We start from the raw sequence: 27,390 nt of genomic DNA on the forward strand, positions 1-27,390 counted from the left end.
GTGTTGCCCGTACCGCGAAATGTTTGTCCTTTTCCGCCACGTTCACGAACCAGTGCTCCGACATAGTGCGTTGTGTTTGACAGAGGACAAAGGAACGCTGCGTGTCATGTAACGCGGAACGCCAGTTCTGCGTTCTCTAAGCGTGCCACAAGCGGCCCGCGCATGCGCCGTCGCATCCGGGATAAAGTGTCCGTGTAATTGATACCGCAATAAAACAAACCAGGTCTTGTGACGGTGCAATCGTGTTTTCCTTTAAGGTTTTACTTTTTTTTTTCATATTCTAACGCGTGCAGCGCAAAACAGGTTCGTGTGCGTCTTCTGAGAAGCAACGCGGTCATTGACTCATCGACCACGTACCCCCTCTCTCATTCTGAAAGCGAAGGACGAGATTTGAAAACACTGGCCTTTGTTGACCAGTTGTAACAGTCGTTGTTGCAAACGGCACAGGCGAAACGTTTGCCAAGGAGGCGAGAAATACAAGAAAATCGAATAGTGATGACAGATGTATTTTCTTAGAAGCAAAACGGCAGACATACCACGCCCACGTACGCTAGCACAACGCGAAAGACGAAGCACGTAACTGACACACTAATACAACGCGCAAGACAAAGCACGTAACTGAATCGTCACCGAGTCAAATCAGCGCGTACAGCGCGTCGTAATTGCAGCCTCCGCGATCAACTTCAGAAACATTTTCAGAGCTAATTGCGGAGGCCACGCTCCGCTGTGCTGAGTACGGTGAACGCCACCTAGGTGGCGTTGGTAGTGCTTCTTGATGCCAGCGTCCCTTCGAATGCTGGCATCGAGGCGTCGTAGTGCTGAGACCACCGAAGCGTTCACTGTCGGTGCGCGTTAGTAGACAGTTTTAGCAGAGCGTTCACGGTCCGCTCCGCTCAGACCGTCGTGTCCGAACGATTCGCGCAGAGCCGCTCAGCGGAACGCTAGCGGGAGCGCTAATGCGCGTGCGCACAACGCTCATATCGGCAGCGGAACGAAGAACGCTGCCCACGGTCCGCTACGAAGCCATTTGAGCGGAGCGTTAGGGTGCGTCTACTGGTTGCTTTGCCGTTTTACAGCCGCGCTGAGCGCGCGTGGCCGGCGTCTCTGGCAGACGCACTTGTCAAACAAGCCAAATCAACGCAGTTCATGCAACCAGGGGTGTGCGTGAAACGTTAGCGGAGCGGAGCGTAAGCAACGCTCTGAAAGAAAAAAAAAGAAAAAGATACACAGCAAGTAAGAGGGAAGATCTCAAATAGAGGTACGACAATGGTCCGTCAGCAGCAGATGTCGGTGAAGGCAAGAAAACAAGTCGCAAAGAGCCGACAAACTGATAGAGAAACACATATATCGATACCTAATCCTGGCCCTTTAAGTTATTCGTTGAGTGCTGCAGGAACGAAACATTGTAGGCTGCAATCACTATAAGTAAAAATAAGTAAAAAAGGAACAAAAATGAGACTGCAAGAAAAAAGCGAGCGAATGAAATCGTGATAACGTCAACGAAACAAAAACCAGAGGAGAAAAAAATGAAGAGGCGCCACCATTAACAAAGTGACAGCAATGGCAATGTTGCGAAAAAGAGAGACACAAACGCATTACATCTTCGTCGCCAAGTAGTCGTCGTCACCGGTGTCGCGGGGAGGAAACAGATCGGTCAATCGAGCGTTCGTTTTGCGGTGATGGATCGAACGCGGTCGCAGTGCCGTCGCGTCGCCGAGGCCGCAACGCGGTCCAAGCGGGCGACCGCGAGAGATCCGAACGACAAATCAGACCGCAGCTCTTATCGTGCAGCTGCGCACAGATTTCAAAGCACGGAAGGAGAAAAAAAAAAAACTGATATTGTCGTAGCCGTACAATGGAGCCCGTAACCAGGACGCCATGTTTCGCTAATTGGCTCCGAAACTATTACTTTCGGGTCTGAGGCTCTAATACTTAGCGTATTTTGATGACGATCTTACCCCAGTAGTGCATCCCGCATTCCTCTACCCCAGAGGGTAGAGGGATGCGATGGGTGAGAGAGGAAAATAATAAAAAAAATATTTAAAAAAAACCACACACACACACACACACACACACACACACACACACACACACACACCACACACACACACACACACACACACACACACACACACACACACACACACACACACACACACACACACACACACACACACGTGTGTGTGGGAGAGCGCCCGTCTCGGCTGCGGGAGGCTATGGGTTCGATTCCCACCGCCGCTGGGCACCCACTGGTTCAAATGGGTACAAGCGTGCCCCAGCCTGGCGTTCGGGTTCTTTCGGTCAAGGCGCGGTTGAGAGCGCTGCAACACGATAGCACATGAGCGAAGCCACATGGTTTTATTTCATATTTCGCGGGCCTTTCATTGAACACAAAAAAAAAAAAAAAATCCCCACGCAGCATGTACGTTGCCACAAGGAAATTGGATCGGTCGTTTCTGAGCCCCCTCTACAACGTAACGAAACGCACTTGGCCCTAAAGTGAATAACAAAATTTCGAATAATTCCCTCTCAGTTAATTAACTAATTAAGCGGAATATTAAAAAAAATCCTCCAAGAAGCGCCACATAACGGCAACACATATGTCGTTGGTTTCACCCAGCTGCGGCTAATCACTTTTTTGAAATACTTGGTTCAAGTTACGTGAAACACCCTGTATTTTAACGTGTACGTACTATGTTAAGAAGGCATCCCTCGGCTTCTAAATAATGAAAAAAAAAAAACAGGTTGAAGGGAATACCCGGATATTAAATTAATGCATATAACTGTAGTAACTACATCAAAAAAGCACACGTACAGATTTATTTTTGAGCGGGGTTTTGCTCGGATGTATCCCGTCAATTACAACACGGTCTCTTATTTAAACAAATACTATGGTTCTGGACACAGTGATTCGCCGTAAGCTGATTAACTTCGATTAGGTTTCCTCTAGTAGACGTGTTAGATTTCGATTACATCGAGTTAGATTGTTATAAGTGTAAGGTGTAAAGTTATTGAAAAACATGGTTGTTCACCTACGTACTAGGAATAACGATATTTAATGCTGCCGCACTGAAAGTGTAGGTGGAAAAAAGCGCATTTCTCGCAGAGCTGCTACGGAACTCTGAACAACGCCAGAAGGTAGAAGCTGACGAAGAAAGCTGGGCTAGGTTTATAACGTGCTCAAAGTTTCCGTCGCTTGCTATACCAAAGAGGGAACATCGACTAAAAAATATCGCGTAAAACGTTATGGCGGATGCATATTGTCTGGAACGGTCAGCAAAAATCAGGCTTCGTTCATAGAGCGCCGGTACTGCGCTAGCTTGAAGTCGCCTGACAGAGCTCTCGCATGCTGCGTACCGTCATAGGGCAGCTTCAACTATTATATACCGAAACATTTGGTCCACATGCGAACTCAATTCCAGCTAGCGTTCATAACGATAAAGGAAAACTACAGCTACAGAAGTCTGCTCAATAGAGGAACGCATTCAGTTGGCGCATATATAATGTGGCCTCATGATCATCATATTTCATCACTTTTTTTATGTACCCTTTCTCTTGTACAGAGTAGTAGGGCAGAGCATACTAGCTCAAATAGACCTCACTGCCTTTCCTCTAATAAATTCTCCTCTCTCTCTCTCACCCTATATATATATATATATATATATATATATATATATATATATATATCATAAGAAGCCAACAAACAATAGCACCAAGGACAGCATAGGGGAAATGCTGTCCCTGGTGTCATTGTTTGGTCGGTTTCTTATGATATGACTACTAAAAATCGGGCCCGTCGGTGTCGTTTCTTCTCGTTCACACACACACACACACACACACACACACACACACACACACACACACACACACACACACACACACACACACACACACACACACACACACACACACACACACACACACACACACACACACACACACACACACACACACACACACACACACACACACACTGTATATATTGTTACGGTCGCATAACCAAAGACAGCGTTGAGCAGGGCGCGTGGTTAGGGAAGAGGCCGAAGAGGACAGCGGGAAGAATGAGTGGCTGCGCAGCCTATATGCCTATACGAAACCCGTGTTAAACCGACGGCTATTGTGCATCATTGCAGCATATATGATGCGGCTCCTGCAGCTAGCGGTGTATGTGCAATAACCGAGGAAAGTATGGAATTAGCTATGACAGTGTCAACGCACGTGTGTTTGCATGCTTTGACGTTTTAGTTACGAGATATTAGACAGTTTTAGTTTGGGGTTTGCAACCAAACGTAAACGCATTACGTACGTAAAGAAATTGCGTCGTCCTCACTGCGCATGCTCCGAACGTTGTTGGGTTGATCTGGTTTACGTGTGCTATGATAACGTACGTTAATTAGCGAGTTTAATGTTCGTAATGTATGCGGACGCTAACAAATAGCGTTGTCGAACATGGAGGCACCAACGGCTCCCGCTTCAGCGTGAATTGGCGTGATGGCTACGCTCTCACTTATGTTTATGGCCAGTAACTATTGAAGTGGGCTTTCGCTTTCTCGAACTCACCTGAAACGTTAGTTATGAGCGCATAGCGCGTCCAATTTCCGAGGCCGTTCGGCGATTCCGGCACCCGTAGGCCTAACGAGACGCGTCCCCATAGCAACAACAGGATGGCTGCTAATGGATTGTCTTGGCTTGGATACGTTTGCCACGAGGCACCAGACGGCGCCCCGTTTTAGAACGTCTTCGTTACGTTTGCGTTTCCGTACGGCAAACTAAAGGTCTTGAAAGAACGCGCACCGTAATGTCCCGCAAACGTGCTTACGTTTAACGTGCGTAAGCCGACAAACGCTATTCTAAAGTTGTCTATTCCTGCGCTGTAGTCGACGGCATGTACAATGCGTGCCGCGAGCACTGTGACAGGAATTTGTTTTGTTATTTCGTTTCAATGATGTGTCGATTTGTCTGCACAGCATCGCAACCGCAGCATGTCACTGTTTACGTTTCGAGAGTATACTAGCATTTATTCGCCTAAAAGAGACATCCTGGTCACATTTCACTGCTTGCTTCAAAAACAAGATAAGGCGATCTTGAAGCGACAGGTACTAGCCGACGACGTCCACATTTTACTATACGATATCAAGAGAGAATGAGAGATAGAAACAGAAGTGAGGTGCGAAGAAACAGAAAGATTAACCAGAGGAGAAACAGACGGTTTTTTTAAACTACAAGGGGGAGGGGAAAGGGCAGACAAAAATATGTTTGGAATCTGCATTCTTGTTACACGAGGCTTACATAAGAAGGTTTATCTTGTCCAATTTATGCTTGCTGTAATCGTTCTCAGTTCTTAGGGATTGAGCTGCGTCAACGCAGTCTGTCTTAGTGAAAGTGAACGCAACAATCTCAAGCGCGCACGGGAATAATGCAGAGGAACGTGAATGCATCGAATGCCACTTTATAACGTAACGTAACGGCTGACTGACCATTGGTGGCACTACACACCGCGGCGTCGGGTTCACGTGCCGTATGATAACTATAGATAACATACATCAAAGCGTTAAACGCAGTAAAGGTTAATATATCTTGTTTTGCATGCCACAACGAATTGTTATGCATTTTATAATGGTTCAAGATTTTTCCGCTTCTGATACATACATCAACAAGGGAAGAAAATAATAATAATAATAATAATAATAATAATAATAATAATAATAATAATAATAATAATAATAATAATAATAATAATAATAAAGGAACGTTCTTAACCTAAAAAAGCGCTAGACACATTCCAAAAATCAAAACTTTAACCCCTGCAGTGCAATCTCTTCCAAGATAAATGCTCAGCGAAGGCGCTTGAGAATCGCCAAAATTCGCACAAGCTACGCAAAACAACCGAACACACACACACACACACACACACACACACACACACACACACACACACACACACACACACACACACACACACACACACACACACACACACACACACACACGCACGCACACGCACACACACACACACACACACACACACACACACACACACACACACACACACACACACACACACACACGCACGCACGCACGCACACACGCACGCACGCACGCACGCACGCACGCACTGGCGAACAGGTTGAAATGACATGAAGGTACAGCAGGGCGAAGATGAATGGAGAAACGCGTATTTGAACTGCAGCCAGCGGATGTAGCAGAGAAGGCAAGAGATGAAGCAAAATTTAAAAGAAACGCAGCGAATGAAGAAGACCCCCGCAATGCGAAGTCGTAAATCAAGGCGTTCTGTGCACGGCTCTCGCAACGGGAACCGCTTTTGGGGCACGCGCTTCAAAGGAGACATCCAGAGAGCGCCATTTTGTCGTCATACGGGTCGCGAAGCAGCACACCGCAGTCCCGTCGTTGTAGGCAACTGAAGATGAAGCAACAAGTAGAACTCTAAGCAACAAACGGCGAAACACAACCGACATAACTTAGAACAAGACTGAAAAAAAAAGAATGAGAAAAAGAAAGCAGAAGAACGTCGACAGTTGCAACGTCGAATCGCACTTCGTGCGAATCTTTGCCGCATCGAGTGTTTCGATGCGGAGAAGCACGCTTCACAGAAGCAGGAGAGAGAGAGAGGTTTAGACGGCTGCGGTGTGCAGGCCGGATCATGTCAAACGCTTGAGCACGTACTGCGCTCGTTTTACAGCTACACTGTTAGAAGTTCCCGCCTACTCAAGAACGGCATCGCCACCCATAGACAATTTTGCAAAGAAAAAAAGAGAGAAGAAAAAAAAAAGGCAAGGCAGGGATTAACTGGTTGCACCTGGTTACCCTACATTGGGGGAGGGGATGCGGGAAGAAATTTAAAGAAAATAAAAAAGAAGGGTAGGAAGAAGGGATAGCGAGTGAGGCACGGGCGCACAAAAGAGCGTCGTTGCGTGAATGCGGGTGCTGCGGGTGAGCCATGGGGCTTAATCGAGACTTGCAAGCGCTAGATTAAGAGCATCCAGAACTTGCACTGCACTTCGCGCTGACGGAGTATGCAGCTTGCTTAAGAGTATACGAAGGGTATTTATAAGGGACCGAAGCATCACAACCACTTGCCGGTCTTATTCGGGCAATTTATCGGGAATCGGCATTGTGGACTCTACCGTGATGCACTGTATCCTTTGATGTGACTGTGGTGCCGGCTGTGGCATCGGTTGTGGTGCCGGCTGTGGCATCGGCTGTGGCGTCGGCTGTGGCGTCGGCTGTGGCGTCGGCTGTGGCGTCGGCTGTGGCGTCGGCTGTGGCGTCGGCTGCGGCTTCGGCTGTGGCTTCAGCTGTGGCTTCAGCTGTGGCTTCAGCTGTGGCTTCGGTTGTGGCTTCGGTTGTGGCTTCTGCTGTGGAAGCGGCTGTAACTTTGGTAACGCGGGCCAGGCTTCAGTATGGGTGTTCCCCGGCACAACCTTGTCAGAGTTAGACTCGACTGCGCCAGACCGTGGGGGCAGAGGAGGAGGAGTTGTCGGATGTGCCGCGCTCTTCACAGAGGAATCTTCGTTTTTTAAGTCCGACGACGTCGGGAGCGTCGCTTTCTAATGGCCGCAACAGCTTCCCAACGAGACGAACGGTCTCTTGCCATCTGCTTCAAGACCACCCTTTCTTTCCTCATTTGAGGGCAGTCCTTTGAGGTAGCACCATGGGACCCAATGCAATTGGCGCATTTGAGAACTGCGGCTACGCAGGAGTCTGCAGCGTGGGGCTGTGCGCAGCGCGAGCAAACTCTCGTGTTCTCGCACACAGCACTCACGTGTCCCAGCCTCAGGCAGTTCTGGCATTGGAGTGGTATTTGGATAAATGGACGCACGGGATGTCTAAAGTGGCCCACCTTGACGTGTGAGGGAACAGATTCGCCCTTGAAAACCACCTTCACACAGCGGGATGTGCCGAGTAGAGACACATGAGTGATAACGCAGCAATCAACGGCTGGCTTAATTAAAATCGGCAAGTCGGCGCTGGAGATGGAGACGTCCACGTCGTTGATAACACCAGTAGTGGTATCATTGTCCAGAGGAATGTACGAGCGGACCTTAATGCCGCCAAGTTCCGTAAGTTTGCTCGAAAGTGATCCGTGCCGTGTAAGTCACCGGTAAGTGCATTGGAGCTGTGCCGATGACAATAAGCGACGCTTATACATAGCGTCTCTGTATATGCTATTTTTACAAGCACGAAACCATGCCAACATTGTCAACCGAAGACATTGGACGACGGTTTCACCTCCGCACGAGAGATCAACAGCTGTGGAGCTAAACTGTACTAACTATAGGCATTCAGCGGCATTGCAGAGTCTGCCTTTCGTGTGAATTAACACGACAAACTACACGATATCAAAACAACGCCGGCGGGGCGCAGTTCTCAACAAGGCTTCTTTCCGTATGGCCACTAGTACGCTTTTGTAAGTGGCATTTCCGAAAGTGATTGCTCAACGAAGATTAATTGCAGTATCAGCAACGCAGCCAAAGCGTCAAGGGCGTGCGCCGAGAAGCAAAAGCATAAAAATATATTGAATCAAAGGTGATTATTTTATTATGATACTTAAGAGGAAGAAGGACATAGAAGCACAGTTACGAGAAGTTCACATTTTTCCTGAGCCGAAACATAGGTCAACTCTCGACACGTCTGGCAGAGTAGAAAGAATGCAGTCTGCCACCACGTTCAACAGCTTCTTTATCAGATGTCGCTTATCATCTTTCTCCGTGCGCTAATCAATTGTCTTCCCGCGGTGCTTAGAAATAAATATGTCCATGAGATCAATTAGTGAATTAATTCGTTTGAAACCGAAGGAATGGCTCACGGACCGAGATTTCATTAGATCCCTACTGAGCTTTATAGACGAAGATTATAAAGGTATATATCTGGACTGCCTAGACAACGGTCTGATTAATTGCAAATAACAGGCCTGTAGCTGGAACAGAAAACAGTACTAACAAATCAGCGATACCTCAAAGGTGGTTCAAAAAGCAAGTTTACATTTCAGGAGCACCCGCTTTTTTTCTGCATAGAAAGAACAATAATTGAATGCGCGCGTTACTGACTCGGCCCTACGCTAAAGCCCACTAAATGTGATGAGACGAAGCCGAGAAAATGAGCAATAATAATAATAATAAAAAAGCAGCAGTGTGCCCGCTTATGGCGACCATTTTCGAAGGAAATAAAGGTTAAAAGGCAAATGAGTCATCGAGGATCAGTAAAAATGAACGTAGTACGCATGTGTGGAGAGCAAATGAAAAACAAGACGCACAAAACGAAGCACGCGTGGATGGTTCAGCTCGTCGAACGCACAGCGATAGGGAAAGAAGCTTTGGGATACAGCGCCGCCGGCATAGTTGGTGTGGCGGTCTTGATTAGATTCGGCGCCGCGGTTTCGGAACACGCTTATCCGACTGCACCCGGCTCGGCGCGCTTTCCTTCGTGTTTGCAGCCGTTCCATCCCAAATAGCTCTATTTATCATGCTCTCCTGCCTCCTCTCGCCTTTTATTATTTTAATGCCGGTTTCACGCGTCAATTTTGTAACCGCAGGGCGTTAAACTTGCGTCGGGCGAACACTCGACGGCAGCGCAGCTCTCGTGGAACGAACACGACGTGAAACGTAAACGACGCCGCACCGCGTTGTTTCCAAACTTGCTTACTTTACTTTTCAGGCTGGTTCGTTCACCGCGTGGTATTATCCAGGCGGCTTTGATGAGTACAAGAAAATAAGAAAAACGAATCGGGCGCCGCAGACAAGAGCTTCGTGCTTTTCTTCTCCACCCTCTGCGCCCATCACATACGCAGCCGCGGTACTGCGCACACTTCCATGCCGAGCTATTCGCATTAAAACGAGGAACGCAAAAAAAAAAAAAAAAAGCAAATGTAACGTTCGAAAGGCACACTTCTGCATTCGCCCAAGAGATGGACTACTCTTTTTGAGCGTTTCCGGGCGGTTTGACAATTCTGATTTCACTGAATCGACAAGGCATCAACTTTAGGGCTATGTTCGCGGAGAGCCGACGACGTCCGTACGCTGTGCTAGTCGCAGTTGTCGGTTTTGCAGCACGGACGATTGCACGCGGCACTTTCTTTTTTTCCCCTTTCTTTCGCTGCCGCATTCTCCTTTTTTTTTTAACGGTCTCTCTTGAAAGATTCCCGGGAAGCGAGTCGACGTTATCGGCTGCGCTTCGTACCTCTCTCCGCAGCGCGGTGTTCGATTGACGTGTGTCCCGTGAATATGTGGGAAGATATCGCAAGAAATGCAATTTAGTAGCACGCTGCCGACGCACTGGTCGGTACCGGCGGATCGATTCACCGGAGAAAGGCTCGCGAGAGCAACGCTATCGATCCTGCGCAAAGTAAAAAGAAATTTACGAAAGCCGAAAAAATGGGGGGGGGGGGGGGGGGGGGGGTAACGAAATTACGCCGCAGCTACCTCTGAAGAAAGATGGTGAGCAGGCTTAGAAAAACTGGATTGTGACTGACGGCTGATGGTTGTTGGAATGATACCGTCTCAAACCCGTAACAAAGGATCAAGGCGTCAAGACTCGTCTTCTCCCGGAGATATCAACTGACTGTCATAAATATACAACCAAAACCCACTGAGGAAACGAGAATTCGTAGCACTAAGTTCGAAATACGTATTGCTTTGCAAGTAATCGTGTTTTTGCGTCTTTGGTCCTCCTGGTATAATAAGATGCGACACGCCAGTGACTTTGAAGGCGAAGAAGTAGAATGGAAATCCGAGTTGGGACATTGAAAAACAAACATGAAAGTATTAAAAACAAAACATGGAGAGATAGCACAGACGAGAACTCGCGAGCACTAGAAATGAAGTTTTGAAAACACAAAAGTTACATACACCAAATCAACACCAGTACAGTCTTTACGTCAAATACGTCCTTATATATCACCCTGATGCATACCCAGCTACAAGTTTTAAAGAGAGCTTTGGCGAGACGAGCGCACGTATTATCGTTTACACGATTGATTAGCTTGAAAGAGAAGCTCTGCTATTAGTGACGAAGTCTTGGGAAGTTTTGCGAAGTGTTACCGTAACACGGGCGACTCGACTAGTGCTGGACGTTCAATATTATTACTGCAAACAATAGTTCTCAGCTAAAAAACAGCCTAACCATGTTTGCTCACTGTGTTTTATTTCAGGCATGCCATGAAAAAAATGATTTATATGTATACGTGAGATATAACAAACGACCTATCGGTTCAACGTCCGGTATTCTAATCACCATGCACCACGGCATTTTTTTTTCATAACACGGCATTTATTGTAGTCAGTAACATCACATGCAATAATTACCTATGCACCAGCAAATAAATCTCCTTCAATGGTTCCAGAAGGATCAGAAAAGCACGCCACGGTCTCTAACTTGCTACTCTACAACTGGGGTAAACGGTTTGGGAGGGGCTGGGAAATGAAGAGAGGGAAAATAAGGCGTTCCGTCGGGCCCGTCTGGTGCGCCTTAGCACAGCGTATATCGAAACATGCTGCCATGTGCACTGCGGTACGCTTTTTCGTCACTCATACGGCGTTGATTTTCATTGAAGGGGCTGTGTGCAAGATTCGCATTTTCATAAAATGTACACACGGTGTGTATACAGTATACTGGAGTAATCACTAACACTCACTGCAGTATTGCATCGTCACCTTATTTTCTCACTCTTCATTTCCCTGCCTCTCCCAAACCGTTTACCCCAGTTGTATAGTAGCAAGTTAGCAACCTCTCCACCTTTCCTATCATTAAGCTCTCCTCCCTAGCTATTTCATGGGCTCATGAAACACATGAGTGAAAATTGTACCACCAGCGCGCGTCTATACTCCGATGCATGCGTGCTGAACGCTTCTGCCACTTCGCGTTACCCGGGAATTTTCAGAGTTGTATACCTTGAGTTCTCACAATATCTTTCAAAGTGTACCGGGAGTGGAGCTGTGGAGCTCGTGTGAACATCGCAAGGTGGTCTCCCAATGAATTGTGTAGTCGGTGGCTCAGAACGTCTCTTCGTATCTGTCAGTTATGAGGATTAGTCAATATTATTTATTAGCTAAAGTTGCTAGGCAAAGTATATGCAGTCAATGGAATTCTAAAGTGTCCGCTACAGTGGCCTAGCAACTGTGACGCTGTAGAGTTAGCACAAGATCGCGGATTCCATTCCCAAACAAGGCTGGTGACACCACTACTGCGTACTTACATTCCAGCAAAATTATTACTATTATGACTACTATTGTTATTCTTCTGACGCATACTATTATGACGTGGAAGCAAACGTATACGCGTTTATAAGCCTGTATGAGGTAGCGCGAATCCAAGACAATCGCCCAAAAGGGAAGAACATCGAAAACGCTGAGATATAACAGCACGTAGTGACAAATGAGACGACACTCATCTTCGGACTTCCGTAAAGAAACGTCGCGTCTTCCGTTACCAGGAAAGAGCGATAATGCAAATTCATTCACACATACGCACATGCAGGTATAATTTCATAACAGAGCGGGTCTCTAGCTATGCCAGAACACACTACTGAGAAAGTCGGCGATTCCCTTTATTTACTAGCCCAGCAATAGGCAAGACGAGATAAAAGACAAGTTGATCAACAGCCCCTTTTCTGACTGTCGCTTGTCTTCTCCAAGATTTGCCGCATTTTTTTTCGATCTTGTGTTGCGACGGGGATGCGTACTCTACCGCACTCCGCCTGCAGCAATAGCAACTCCTCCGTGTCGGCCTCTGCGCTACAAGTAAACACCGTACTCGCGATACGAGTACATAATTCGTAGCGCGCTGCGAAAACAGTTTCAAAATATATTGTCCAGACGAATTACACTCCCCTTGCCCTTTCCCCAGCACAGGGTAGCCAGCCGGTATTTACACTGGCTAACCTCCTTGTCTTTCTTTCCCTTTCGTTCTCTCTCTCTTGCGATCAGACCGTCGCCATTAACGCTGCAGTTTTTGGAAGAATTATGGTGAGACGTGTGCGTTGAAAAATAAAAAATAATAATACGAAACACACACACACACACACAAAAATAAAAAATGAAAAGGAACAGCGCGCTCCTAAGTCGTACCAGAGAAGAGTCAAGCCAATCGGTTACTGCACGGCGCATAAGACACGAGGCGTGTATACACAGCAAGACAAGACGCGTATAACGCGGCAGCTTTCTCATTAGCGAATGCCACCGCCATTCACGGTCAGAAACGACGTGCTAGTGCAAGCACGGGTTGAGGATTAGGAGGACGGGTGGGCGGCGCGGCCTCAGAAAGCGGTGTAGTTCGGATGGTACACACGCGACCGCGGTCGGGACCCAGCAGCGACGGACAAGATAAAGAGCCGCGCACCATTACTCATCCGTTCTTGCCGGCTACTGACGGAACCTGCCGCTATGTCAGTGGAGATTCAATCGATGCCCCGTCCCACAGGCGCCACGTCACTGAAACAATGGCACTGCTCACGGCGCACAAGTGAAGAAAAGAAGTCGGAAGGAGGCGCTGGGGTGGTGCACCGCGCTTCCCGATAACCGTGCAGCACTGCCCGAAGTCAACGGCGCTTCAGCCAATCTGTGGCAAAAATACATCAAGGCTGACCCCGCGCAACGAACACTTCTGGTTCACCAGCACCTTCCGCTCTGGCTGTGTCGCACTACACTATAGCGTTGTGAAAAGGCTACAGCACGTTTTACCACACGTTTTCGAGAGCTCAACTCGCCGAAAAAAAAATTAAATTCTGGCATTTTAGGTGCCGAAACCGCGATCTCATTATGAAACACGCCATAGTGAGGGTCTCCAAATAAGTTTTGACCACCCGGAGTTCTTTAACATGCCCGTTTTAACAAACAGTTGAAGATGCCCCTGTATAAGTAGACGAACGTTTTTCACTTCGCCTCCATCGAAATGCGGCTGCCGCCGCTGAACTCACAAAAACATGTTCGCGCATCACTAGCCTTCGGCTCGCGTTTTGGCTGACAGACGGCTCGTTAGCCAATCAGCACAGAAAACGCTACAACAGCAAAGCTTGATAAAACAAGCTCTTGGGCTAGTTGGTGCACGTTTTAAACCGCAATAGTGGCGCAGTGTCATAGAAATGACACGGAGAGTGGGCCTGTCCGCGTCGTCCATGTCCTCATTGCTGCGCCATTATTCTGGCTTAAAACGACCGAATACACAAGCTCGCCAAGACGGTCGTCTAGCCTGCGAGTTGGACTGCCAAGTGGATCAAGCCCACTATAGAATGCAATCTGCTGCACGGTTTCACGGCAGCAGGGCGTAGTTACGCGGAAGGCTGTAGGGAAGGAGATTGGCCCAGTCGAGCAGCATCAGCCCTACGACGATGACAACGAAAAGCTTCACCGCAAGGTCTTGCGGGTGGGGTGGGAGCGGAACCGGTGGCTGCACGCAATATCGATTGAGAGGGCTACACGAGTTCCGCCTTTATCTATTGATTGCAACAACTGCCCCCTCGTGCGTCCCCTATCCTGCCTTCGGAGGCCAGGGTGCAGTGGAAAATGAATGAACGCAAGGACGCTCGATGTGGCGTCTAAGAACAGAGATATCAGCTCAGACGGAGAAGCCGGCGAGTGAGACGTTTCGCCAGTGTGCCCTCCCTATGTGTGTGTTGCATAGTTGCAGGGTGCGATTACCTAGCACGTCGCCAGCCGCACTTCGTGGAAAAGTTTAGGAAGTTCTCGGGGCAGAGCTTTGGGCGGCCAATAAACAAAGCTGATTCTAGCCCTCAGCGCATTCGAAGCGGCATTTTTAGGAAACTGTGTTGAGATGTATTGACAGCGAACACAAAATCTGAGGGAAAAAAAAAGAATTGTTGGTCTAAAGTTTGAGCTTATTTCAACATTTACATTGGTTTTATTCTTACTACGTAACGAAGAAGTGCACCCGCTGTCAAATCATTCACGTCGTCGAGGGTAGAAGAAAGGTAGGAGAAGTACGTGAACATTTCATACCGCTGAATGCGATGTGAAGGAATTACATATAGCACAGTTGCAAAGTACGGCAGCGCTTCCCTGCGAAAAGCAAATCGAAATGCGCATTCACGTCGGGTATTATTGGGCTCAGCTGGCCAGCAGCTCACGTGAGAAGAGTATTTGCACACTCGCACATCTGTGTATTTTTTTTTTCGCGATGGACCAAGTTTAGTAGGCAGGGAACTTCTTTTGTACGCAAGTATTGCAGAAAGTTTCAAGGAATCTCACAGTTGCAAGTGCACTCAGAACGTCACACATTTGGGAGCAAGATGTAATACAAACTTTCAGGAAGAAAGGAAGAAGCAAAACGTAGTTCCGAGTTTCAGGAAGAAAGGAAAAAAGAAACACGTAGGCAGCGAGTAAGCGACTAACACTGGAGCAAGCGAGGTTGCTAACACTGTGGAGCACGCGAGGTTGTAATCGATGACAGCTTTCAGGAACTGCTGGTCTTTCAGATAAATTGATAGATAAAAAATTTCAGCAAAGCACCAAGAAGATGAGTGGATACATGGAGAAGTATAGGCAAAGGAAGCTGTGTAGTGACAATAAACGAGCACGATCTAAGCCATCAACGGCACTATACTCTCAAGCCTGAAGAGTAAAATCGGGATGCGGGAAAACCGCAGTGATGAAGAAAACCAAAGCGCGACGTCATCTTGCTTTTGCGGCGCATCTCACGCCATATGAACTGATGAACCTCTAGGAGCACCATCATCGTCGGTGACAACGAAAATGACTGATCAACGCCCCCGGCTGACAAGTTAGACGGTGCCGAAGGCTTCTTGCCCATTGAATCTTCTAAAACATTCGTCTTTGTGTATGAGCCACGCGATCGTAATATAACATCTATGAACGTGTCATATCGTAGACACATGCTCGCTTTTAATGACCATTAAAATGAGCATGCCTAATTGGCTTCTTTTCGCGGCAAGTGGGCCAATTATAGGAACGAGCATCTCAATAGTCTTTAGGTTCAATGGTAAATGACTGCGCTATTCTGCAAGAAATGGGTAAACATGTTTTGGAATTACAAAGAAAAAATAATTATTTAAATATATTTTGAGAACGACGGTGTTGCAGGTATACAAAAGTGGTTCTCCGCGTTCGATAAATGTGCGGAGCTTAGCTGGCCTATCATGGGGAGGATGGCCATGGAGTAGTCTGGGCGCCGTTCCAGCCAATATATTTCCAATGGGCGTCGTGGAGAATAGAATTAAATTACTCCATTTCAAAGCTTCATCACGCTTATCTTGCGAGAGCCCGGTTGTGTCACAGAACTCTCGGTACGCCGAAGCCATTTCGTTCATAGAAATCTCTTGTGCTTCGCATTATTAATTTCATAACGAACAACACATTACCAGTGCTAAAATTTTAAGCTCAAGAGCCTTAAATGAACTCGGGAACGCAACAGCTGTTTGCGCACTGTCTCCCCCCCCTTCCTCTCAATTACGCACACGGTTACACCTTGCGTAGAGAGTCTACATGCAAGCGCTGTTCGCATGTAGGCTCCCTAACCTTGCGTATTAGATTGGACGCCCTCCTGTGCAAAAATGGTGTGCTATCTCATCGGATTTCAACCGTATGTCAGCCCGCGAACGCGATCTGCTTGGCCGCTCAAAACTCTGTCACAAAAATTTTGGAGGACGCTTAAGCTTCGCCTTTAAGAGAGGAACGCGACAGCATTCAAAGATCCCTGACTGATTGTCACGCTTGCTTCCCAGCAACTGCAGCTTATGTAACCGTAATGTTTACCGGGAAACGCTGGCGGCTAACGCTATGCACGAAGGTGAGCTTTCTGGTAGAAACGCGACCTGTTGCGTGGGGCAATCTTCTGTTATTGTTTCGCACTTTTAATATTTAAGTCTGAGAAGATTAAACATAACATGCATGCACTGTCGGTGTTTTGTTCCATGACATTTGTTTGTGGGCTGTCATTGTGACAATTCCGAGGAATAACATTGAAAGAATGTAAGACAAAGTGTGAGCAATTTTAGTGGCAGAAGTACTTCAGCGGCGTATAGACTATTTATCGCTCACAGGTCGCCAACGCTGGACGCCAACAGAGGATTTTCTGCAACACGGGGCCCTTAACGCTGTCGCGTTAATAGTGGTATCTGCAGCAATGGCACACACCACGATACCATAGATACAACGAAAGCTAACGAATAACACACGAAAAAGCATACAAGAGCATCTAATAAAACCTCAAGTCAATGAGACATACACGTGAGGTGGTTATCCTTAATCTTAACAGTGAAGCATAAATCAATGCACGAACCCAGAATTAGCGAGAAGTTGACTCAGTATGTATTTACGCGCAGATGTCGACAGATAGTACGCGACATTTGGCCTTGAATTATATAATAAAATAGAAAGAAGTTCTAAATATGTAAGTAAACAATCATGAACGAAACACACCATCACAAAGAAAGAAACAAAAACGGATGCGAGACACTGTCGGCAGGGGCTCGCCGCTGAAAGGTCGCATTGCAAAACGACAATCATGGAGAGGAACACAAATTCCATTGTCGACAATTCGGATGATTCGCGACGCTTCACAAAAGTTAACGAAGTCACGAGGTGCATGTTCCTCGTTGATCACCACAACGACATCAGTTATAAAGGCCAGTCCCGCTTCAAAGTTTTCTCGTCTGCAGCCGCGAGAAATGTTGTGCGCTTCGAGTGAGGCCGGTGTGCAGAAAACAAAACGCCCAATCAATGAAACAAAAAGAGCCAGCTAGAGAGAAACCAAGAACGTCGAGTTATGGCATATTCCCTGAAGGCAGATGGAGGGCGTGACAAACTAAAATCACAATAAGAAAACGCGAAGCGTTCGCCGAGTTGGAGAATACAACATGCGAGCGGAGAATATGGAACGGAATAACCAGAAGGTGGGAAAAGAGGGTTAGCGAATGAAGCGGCAAATGAGAACCAAACATCCAAGGGGCGAAATCAGAGACACATAAAGATGAACTCCAAGGAAATGAAGCAATGAAGAATGAAACAACGAGAGGCCTGCATGGAGACGTTACACCATAGCTGTCTCCGGGGCGCGTGCTCCTCCCTAGTGGAGACGGGAAGCTGCAAATTGCATCAGGGACGCCGTTTTCTCGGGGCCCGGAAGCAGAAACAATTGAGCGGAACTCGGGCCGGAATTGAGGCCGACCTGACTTCCGATTGCGTTGCGTCTCCTCACAGTGAGGCGGCGGACGCCTCCAACGCCTGGACCTCCCACTTATAGGCGTTACTTTTCTTTTTTCATCCATGAAAACTAACAGCTTCTTCACTTCCTCCTTCCGTTCTTATTTTTCTTTTCATTTTTCTCTATTTGTACCTTTGGCGACTTGAGCCTCGGGTTCAAATAAGTCTCTCCTGTTCTCACTCAAAGACACTGGAAAGTTTGCCTACGCTCTGTCTACCCAGGAGCGTGCAAAGCCGACGAGCCTATATATACGACACTGCCAAAAGTAAACAGGCGCCGCCATGCCGGGAAGTTATCGAAGAGGTGGCCCTGCTGGGCCAACGCCACGTCGTGTTCACTAGTGGAAACGCTGGAAAAATAAAAAAAAAGGTACATTCTCATCGCGATTGGCGTTTGTTTTCGAGAACTGTATTAACTTGGCGCCCGAATGTAAAAGAACCCGGGAAAAAAAAAAAGGCTCCGAGAATTTTCCCCAGGCCAACCGTGGCGGACCAGCCAGCAGACGACTGCACAAGGACAACGTCAGAATGAAGAGCTTATATTATTGTTTTCATCAATTCGAAGACCGGGTCGAATAGTTAAAAACATGCAATAAAATGCTGACGAAGAAACATCTTATTTTTGTTTGTGGGCATTTACGCATCATTCCTTGGAACTATTTAACTCATTTTTCCAGTCTTGTGCACTTTATCTGTTTCTTGAATGTGTGAACGCAGTCAAAGGCGCTCGAGCAATCGAGTCGTTTTCAAAAAGCATAAACATGCCTTCCGGGCTGATGATCGCTGGAGGCGGTGTTCCAGTAGCGTCTGCACGAACAGTAAACAATCGTCTAGTCTCCGCAATCCATTGGGCATTGATTGTCTTAGGCTGTGTTCCAATTCTTTCCATCATCGTAGACAGTCTACTTTGACGTCTACGAAGACAGCCAAGACAGCTTCGAGGCCAAATAATGGAACGCGTTTCGAGCCGTCTGGAAGACGCTTCTGCGACGTGACGCCACCTCGCGGCGACAAAAAGAAAGTTAACAAAAGCACACATTAGTTCTGTATTTTGAGTATTTTCGCCTGCGAACCTATGAAAAACATGATGTGACTTACATTATTTAGGGTATAGAAAAGCGTGCCTACGTTTTTGCGTGCGCAGACAACCTTCCCGTCGAGTTTCTACGTCCTGTTCAGTCGCCATCTTATTTAGACAGGAAAGTAGCCTGCATCGTTCTTGACTTCAATGCTGTCTTCGCGATGCTGTCTACTTTGACGTCTTCGTGAGAATTGGAACGAGATTTAAGATGGCCGCCGTACGCTTAGCTGTCTATTTAGCCGTCTAAGGCGAGTATTGGAACACACCCTTAGTACATCAAATCAAGCAGCGTTGCACAATAAGTGGTTGATGTTCTCTTCGCAGCCGCAGGCATCATATGAAATACTGTCAGCCATTTCAATTAGTGCCTAGTATGTGAAGGCAACCTAACCACAACCGAAACACAAGCGGTGTCTCGCGTCGGTGCAGTTCGGGTATAGAGGTCGATGTTGCTGCGAAGGGTTATTATTTATTTGATTTGTAAACATATATACAGGAAAGAAAAAGCGAGGAGCAAGGCTGGCAACTGCCACCAGAAGGGGCACAACTCTTTAGAAAGGACGAGACAAACATAGAAAGGAAAGATAGGAAGGAGGGGAGGAAGAGAGAGATGACAAATCTCAAAGAATAAAGTACAACATACAGTAGCTGCGAAGGGTTAGTTTGTGCAGTCTAGTGCGCCTTTCATGTGCAGTACTTCACTTTTCTTCCCCCACTCCCATCTTCGTTCAATTCCCTTTGTCCCTTCCCCCAGCGTAGGGTAGCCAAACAGACACTTTTTCTGGTTAACATCCACGCCTTTTTTCCTTCTTCGCTCTCTCTCGTCTGTTGCATCTTTTATATAGTATGTTTGCCAATAGTCGCACATATTTGTGGCCTAATGGAGTATATTATCGTATTAGATAAAGTAGGTTCTTGTGTGTAACAGTTATTTGTATAGCAGACAGCCTATCTGTCTTCGCTACCTGCCGCCAAGTGACACATTACACGTAATGGTGGCCCGTTGACCAGCTTTTTCAGCCTGTACCCCGGTTTCCCTAATAATGTATGCTCGTGCAATACACACAAGCCTGTTTAAAAAAACAGGTTTCGCCTGTTTTATTCACTAGCAGTGGCTTAGGGGCGCTACAGAGAACACCATGTCGAAACGGAACAAGGGGAGCAAAAATACGAAGAACCCAAAGACGAAAACAGGACCACCACTCTGTCACGTGTCCTGCCCCCTCTGTGTTCCTGTCCTCGTTTTGCGCCCCTTGTTCCCTTTCGACATGAAGGACACACTAGCTGGAAGCAAGATTGTGCCTGAAACAAGACCGCGTCTATCTGTCGCCTGTACTCGCAGATGTCAACAAAAACATCCGAGTGATATACAGCAAGTGATCACCTGGTCCTGTGTTGACTATTCCGATAGTGTCAGAGAACTTTGAGCTGGAAAGGCTGTTTCTGGCACGAAAGCTGAATAGCTCCGGGTAGAAAATTTTGGCGCTCCAAGTTCGCAAAAGTGGTAAATACGAACTCGCAGCTACGCACGATGAAGTGTACTGTACACGAGTGCGAAGTTGGGCTAGTTGATTGGGCAACATTTAAAGAAAAACATCGCAGCAACAGGACCAATGAAAGACAAAGCGCCTGTGTTGTTCTGTCGTTCACGGTTCCTGTTTCACAGACACTCGGCACAACACACGCGCTCGGCGAAGGACGATTACATCCTGTTCGCAGCGATGCGGACGAGTGTTGCATCTGAGGTGCAACATAAGCAGAAGTGGTGCACAGATAGACAAAAGCGCCGTAAGAACTAAAAAAAAATAATACCGCATTTACGAGAGAAACAAATGCCCAAAAAAGAACACTCGGGGATTGGGGGAGCGGCAGGCTGGCGGCGACAAGAGTGTGCGCTGCTGCAGCGGATCAGACGGTCTTTCAGCCTACGCTCAGCCTCGGCAACTGAGAGCCCAGTGAGGAAGCCATAGAAACAGGACAAGTCGCGCTGCTTGCACCACTCGGCTTTCCCGCGTCGTTTGCGCTCTGCCCGGAGAATGCGAGGCGCGACAGCAAAGAAAGCCGCGCTCCTTGCTCTCGTGTTTCCCCCGCCGTGTATACACCGCTCGTTCTGCTGGTGTCGAACACACTCCGTACGCTGCAAGACGCCTTGGTCGCAAAGCCAACAGGCACAAAGCAAACCTGGCAGACGAGTCGTTCCTCTGCTCGCTTTTTGCTTCTATGACGTGTCGTTTGGTTTGAAGCATGGCGAGGCACAAGCAGAAACGCGTGTTGCTGGATTGTGCACTAGCTGTGCACCAGAAAGAAATGCCATACTTTATGGTTGTGCAAGGTAGCTGTCCTTGTTTCACTGTATTCTGACTTGTGAAGTTTATCGGCACCGCTAAGGAATTGTGAACGGGCGGGGGAAGGGGCTTAGTTGCGACTGATTTCGATCCTACACGTGGGCTGTTTTAACACGGATTGACATTCCAGTGCATCGGCGTCATTGCATTTCATTCCACATCGCAAAGCGGCGGTTACTGTGGCGAGACACTTATTAGCTCCTGGTGACACACCCCTGATCTCAACTCAAAGGAGGATCAGGCGGAACAATTGCCGGCTATGTATGCCAGGCTAACCCCGCCTGCTTCAACAGCATAACCACCACCACCACACTTATTTCCTTGCCTGCATTGCCTTCGCTAGTGAAGAGGCTAAAGGTTCGAATGAATTGAGGTAATAAAGCAGTATACCACGCTCGCAGCCACACCGCAGTACGGGAAACTGAGCAAGGTTCCGTAGCTTACGGTGAGAAAATTAAGGGCACCAACACATTCGTTCTGAAATCTTCTTCATCTCTGCCACGATTCCTGCGGTCGGTAAGCCGATCCACAGGCGAGAAAGCAATGAAAACCATCACTCGTGCCGTCAACGGAAGCGGACATATCAGGCACTCGCACATTCTCTGCGGGCCAAAGTTGGTGTCATGCAGCCTCACGTTACATTCCCACTATACTCCGTTTCATACATCAGGTGCAACGCTGTGGAGGCTACAGATACTTTCTGCAGTGCCTGCGTTCGTACTTGGAAATAGTTCGGTGTTTTCCGACCGAGTTTTGTGATAATGGTCTTTATATAAGCTCAGCTCTCAATAATAATAATAAAAAAGAATTTACCGTTAGGATGTACTAGTACGGCTGTAAACACGTTGTCTTAGATCAATTTGCGTTTCGTTGTTTTTCATTTGCAGCCCGTCGCGGCAGTGTCGAGTGTATGCTCGCGCGAGCGAACGGCGCTGGCGCACAGCGAGACGGAACGCGCGGAGTGATACATTTTGGTGACCGAATTTCTCGCGTAGCTTCCACAGCGTTGCGCCTGGTCCATGAAACGGCTCGACCAAACTGCTTCCACTATTTATGAATCTGTATGGGTAGCCGGACTGATTTTTCTTTATCTAAAAATTAAAGAAACAAACAAATGGGTAGGCTATATCAAGAACGGAGCCGCAGTGGGATACGTGGAAAGCCTTGCGCGTGCTCCAGAGGGCATATGTGCACTAGGGTAAAGAAATGAAGCAACCAAATGCACAATTTACATTTATTCACGCATGAGAAAGACTACGTGCTAAACTTACGTTACACCTAGTTGGGGGTCTTACGGTATAATTTTGCAATCGCGCTCGACTCGTAGTGGGCCCACCGTGGTCACAAGCGGTGTGCGCGAATTGAAATCTCTCTGTTCCGCTGCCCGAGTCTCTTCGCGCCATTTTCGGACCCTACATGTCGAACGCAGGTGGGGGGAGGGGGGCACGGCCGAGCGATCGAGAACTCTCCGCAAGAAATTGCACACTTGCAGATCTTATAACTCCTTATGAGCACAGGTTAGGGTTTCCTCGATTATATACCAACTATACGGCTAAGTGAGCTCTCTCAAACGCGACCACTCCCGCTGGGGTAGACGAGCGTATTATGCCGAAATTCAGCTCTGAATGCGCAATGCGTGGCGCGCGACACGCGACATATGCATCATCGAGTAATGGCTTCTTTGCTCTACACAATGCTACCAAACTAAGGCACGTGGGTAGCACAGTTGCAAAGAAATAAGCGGTAATAGTCTAACGTATCTTCGTTACACGCTGTTTCAGCAAGCGAACCCTTATGCTGTCCTATCTGAAAGAAGTGTCACGTAAAAAAAAAAAAAAAAAAAAAAAAAAAAAGAAGAGAGAGAGAGAGAGAGGTTGGTACCCTTATCAGCTAAGTAAAATTAACAGACTAGGTTTGAAAACACGCATAAGAAAAGATCGCCTATAACCTATTCTTGCATTTCCTCATTTGCCAGCATGCGCGACTTTCAGCACGGTTTTGTTCAGAGGTAGTTTTAGCATAACTCATTGCTCCGTATAGGTCAACCCTATCAACGCTGCGACATCTACGCACAATGACACATAGCTGGCTAAAAACTAGTATCCTTAAAATTATGCTCGGAGAGGTGTGTGCACAATAGAAAACTAAATCAATAAATGGTCCTGGCAAAAATAAATATAGGTAGCTGCTACTCAGGCATGTGCGGAATCTTCACTGTACCGTGAAGATAATGCTATAGTTTACGCGGTAATTAACCCGCGTGCGACGGTGGTGTACATAATTGCGGTTCGGATGCCGAGTTAGTGAGCATGCTGAATTAGCTACCCAGCGACAGCGAGTAACCACGCGCGATAGTTCTCGTTAACCCATATCCGGACGAGTTTCGGTTTACTCTGGTCGTACGTTCCGCGTCTTTCATAAGACGGAAAATGCGCGCCGCTCGTACCTGCTCTTGAGGACATTACAGCGGATGTTATAATCAATCAATCACTTATTCACCGTGCCCACAACCATGAGGTCTAAGTGCTGGCGTACCCATACTTAAAGAAATAATAATAATCGGCGAGATAACATGCCGAAAAATACACGCACAGACCTTATTTCAAAAGAAACGTTTATCATAAAGCAAATCGAAGATAGATTTGCCTTCGGGTTAAGACATCTGTGAAATGTGGTTACCGTCGTCTGGCACAAAAGCAATCTACATTTACTCTCTGCTCTTTCTTGTTTTGAAAAAAAAAAAAAAAAGCTAGCTCCTATAGCAACTTCGGCCGGCGCTCTTAACTGACTAGGACCTCTATAAAGCCGAGACTATGCTAACTTTATAGCCAATTCTAACAGCTCTACAAAACTCTGCTTTTATTTATAATGTGACGCCACTTACCCCCGCAACGACAAATTATGGCTGCTTCAACATGCACACAAATAACAATGTCATATCATTAACATAACTTTATCTTATTCACGACATTCCACAGCTCTCACGTCAGTCATATTTAGCCACGTGATTCAGAACTGATGCACATTAGCCGTGCCAAAGCAATAGTAAAGTGCTGCACGTCGCCACAAACGGCATTGGGGGAGAGCAGCCAATCGGGCTTCAAAGGTTTCGCACGCTTGTGAGAAAAATGAAATGGGTCTGCACAAAGCTATTCAGTCACTTTGATATGTGGTGTGCAAACCATGCGAAAACAAAAAACAAAGCCAGGGAGGCTATAGCTAGGGAGGCGCCAACTCATACCACGACCAGAATGAAACAAGCGAGGCATTTGTAAAAGAAGAGAAAAAAAAACTAAAAAAAGAAACCACGAACAGAAGAACGTGCGGAGAGGCACAAAGAGAGAAATGGAGGTAAGCGACGCAGGTAGCCATGGCTGAGAAATAATATTTATACAAAAGAAAACGGGCGGAGTCATCGAAATGCGACAACGCCAGAGGTCGGACGTTAAATTTTTAATGTTCACCGCAACCGCGACCCCGGGACGCGCCGGGCATGGAATGCGCAACGAAATAGCCCTCATATGCGATGCGCATGCGGAATTCCCGACGTGCGCTGGTATATACGCACGTACCATGCGGTGGCAGAAAGGAGAGACAGCGGCTGAACAAAAAGAACAACAACAGCAGCAGCGCCGTCCGCGCGGAAAACTCCGATACTTCAACCACGTTTTGACTGCCCCGTTGCGAATGTTTGACTGCAGGGAAAAAAGCACCGCCGGCTCCGTATTCACTTTTAAAATTCGGAAGAAAAAAAAAACTATATCAGCGAGCGAATGCCCCGGTTGACGGCTTGGAGAAGGCTGGCCCCGTCAGGAGACGTGCGAGTTACGAATGGGGTGCACGTGGGGTTACTGAGTCGATAAGGGAGTATATCCCTCTTTTTCTTTTTTTCTTTTTTTTTAGTTTTTCATCCAATCCAGTGGTCTTGCAACATTAGGCCCGTCATGACGTCACTCCAAGCCATCGAGAAAAAGACAAGATGCTCGCCAACGCAACATGCAAGAAAAATCTAAGATACAAAACCGCTGAACCACCACGCCGAGTACTTGGCAAAATTTTTTCCGAGCTGAGTTTAATGTATTCCGTTATAATTATGCAACACTACCGAACCACAGCCGTCATCTCTCGCACACGCCCTCAACGACTCTTGTTTCAGCGATTCCACGCAAGGAAACGCTTCGCGCTCGAAAGACTCGCAATAGCAGCCGTTGGCTGATCGTCGCCAGCTATTCGACGCTGTACCATTTTCGTCGTGCCGGAATACCATCAGCACATGGCCGAGGGAGGAAGGTAAGTATGAGAATTCTAAATCGGCAAATACGATGCACAATTTTCGCTGATAAAGAAGAAACATCGGGACCGAGCTCAACCGTTGCACCTCTCGCATCGTCGACAAGCCGGTGGCAATATTGCTCTGGCTAAAGTCTTGGGAATACGTGCCGTTGCAATATCCTCGTCCGCAGTTCACAGCTTCTTACATATCTTGTAAAAATATAGATACATATATATCGTTAAAAATATAACATTCAAAGGTGCCGCACGACAAGCTCCGAGTTTCTTCGCTGTATAGTTCTCTAGCACACGTCCACCGCGGTCTCACCTATACAGGGTGTCTTATTTTTTTTTTTTAGCAGCACCAAATTTTTAAAATGAGAAAAATAGATATCTTGGTCACTTTATCTTTACCATTCGAGTGTACGGATAGGCGGCCTCTAGATACAGAGCAATTTCGGCACTTAGGTGCGTAATTAGCGAAGTTATGCTAATTACCTTTCTAATGATCAACAATAGGTCGCTACAGCACATGAGTACTTTGGGGCCCGTCCTCGACATTACCTATCCCAACAATCAAATTTTGAACAGCGGAGTTCATGTGGGAGTTACGCGAACAATTAGTTCCCCTTGGCAGGCTCCTTGAAGCTGAAACTGGCCGCAAAAAGAGCGTCTGTGTCGTCGATGTCACCGCCCCCCTGCCTTTCGTCGCGTCTCCGCGGTAAGCGCCGGTCCGGCCCCATAAAGAAATGAATTCAACTTCTTTCTCTATGCCGGCCCCGCGAGCAGCTTGAGTCATCTCCTTGCTATCTGCGGCTTTCGCAGTCGACGCTACAGACTGATATAACGCCGTTCCTGCAGTATCTAAAAGCCCAAGGTGCGGGGTTGGCGCTACAGCGCAACGTGGCGCCCGACGGAATGACGAAGTAAATTTGGCGGCCCGCCGGCATTGAAGCGCTAGGCCATGGAGGAAGGAAACTCCTCCATGCGCTAGGCCAACGCCGCAGACAGCAAGGAGATTACGCAAGCTGCTCGTGCGGCCGGAGCGGCGGTGACGTCGAAGACGTGACGAAAGGCGGGGTGGGGGGGCGGCGACATCGACGACAAAGACGCTCTTTTTGCGGCCAGTTTCGGTTTCAAGGAGCCTGCCAAGGGGAACTAACTGTTCGTGTGGCTCCCACATGAACCCCGCTATTCAAAATTTGATTGTTGGGATAGGTAGTGTCGAGGACGGGCCCCACATTACTCATTTGCTGTAGCCACCTATTGTTGATAATTAGAAAGTTAATTAGCGTAACTTCGCTAATTACGCACGTAAGTGCCGAAATTGCTCTGTATCTAGAGGCCACCAATCCGTACACTCGAATGGTAAAGATAAAGTGACCAAGATATCTATTTTTCTAATTTTAAAAATTTTGGTGCAGCTAAAAAAAAAAAAAAAAAAAAAAAAACACCCCGCATACGCGACTGTCATTTCTACAGTTTGCTCCCTTGTGTGTGT

Source organism: Dermacentor silvarum, chromosome 11, assembly GCF_013339745.2.
Source record: "Dermacentor silvarum isolate Dsil-2018 chromosome 11, BIME_Dsil_1.4, whole genome shotgun sequence".
NCBI classification, from domain to species: domain Eukaryota; kingdom Metazoa; phylum Arthropoda; class Arachnida; order Ixodida; family Ixodidae; genus Dermacentor; species Dermacentor silvarum.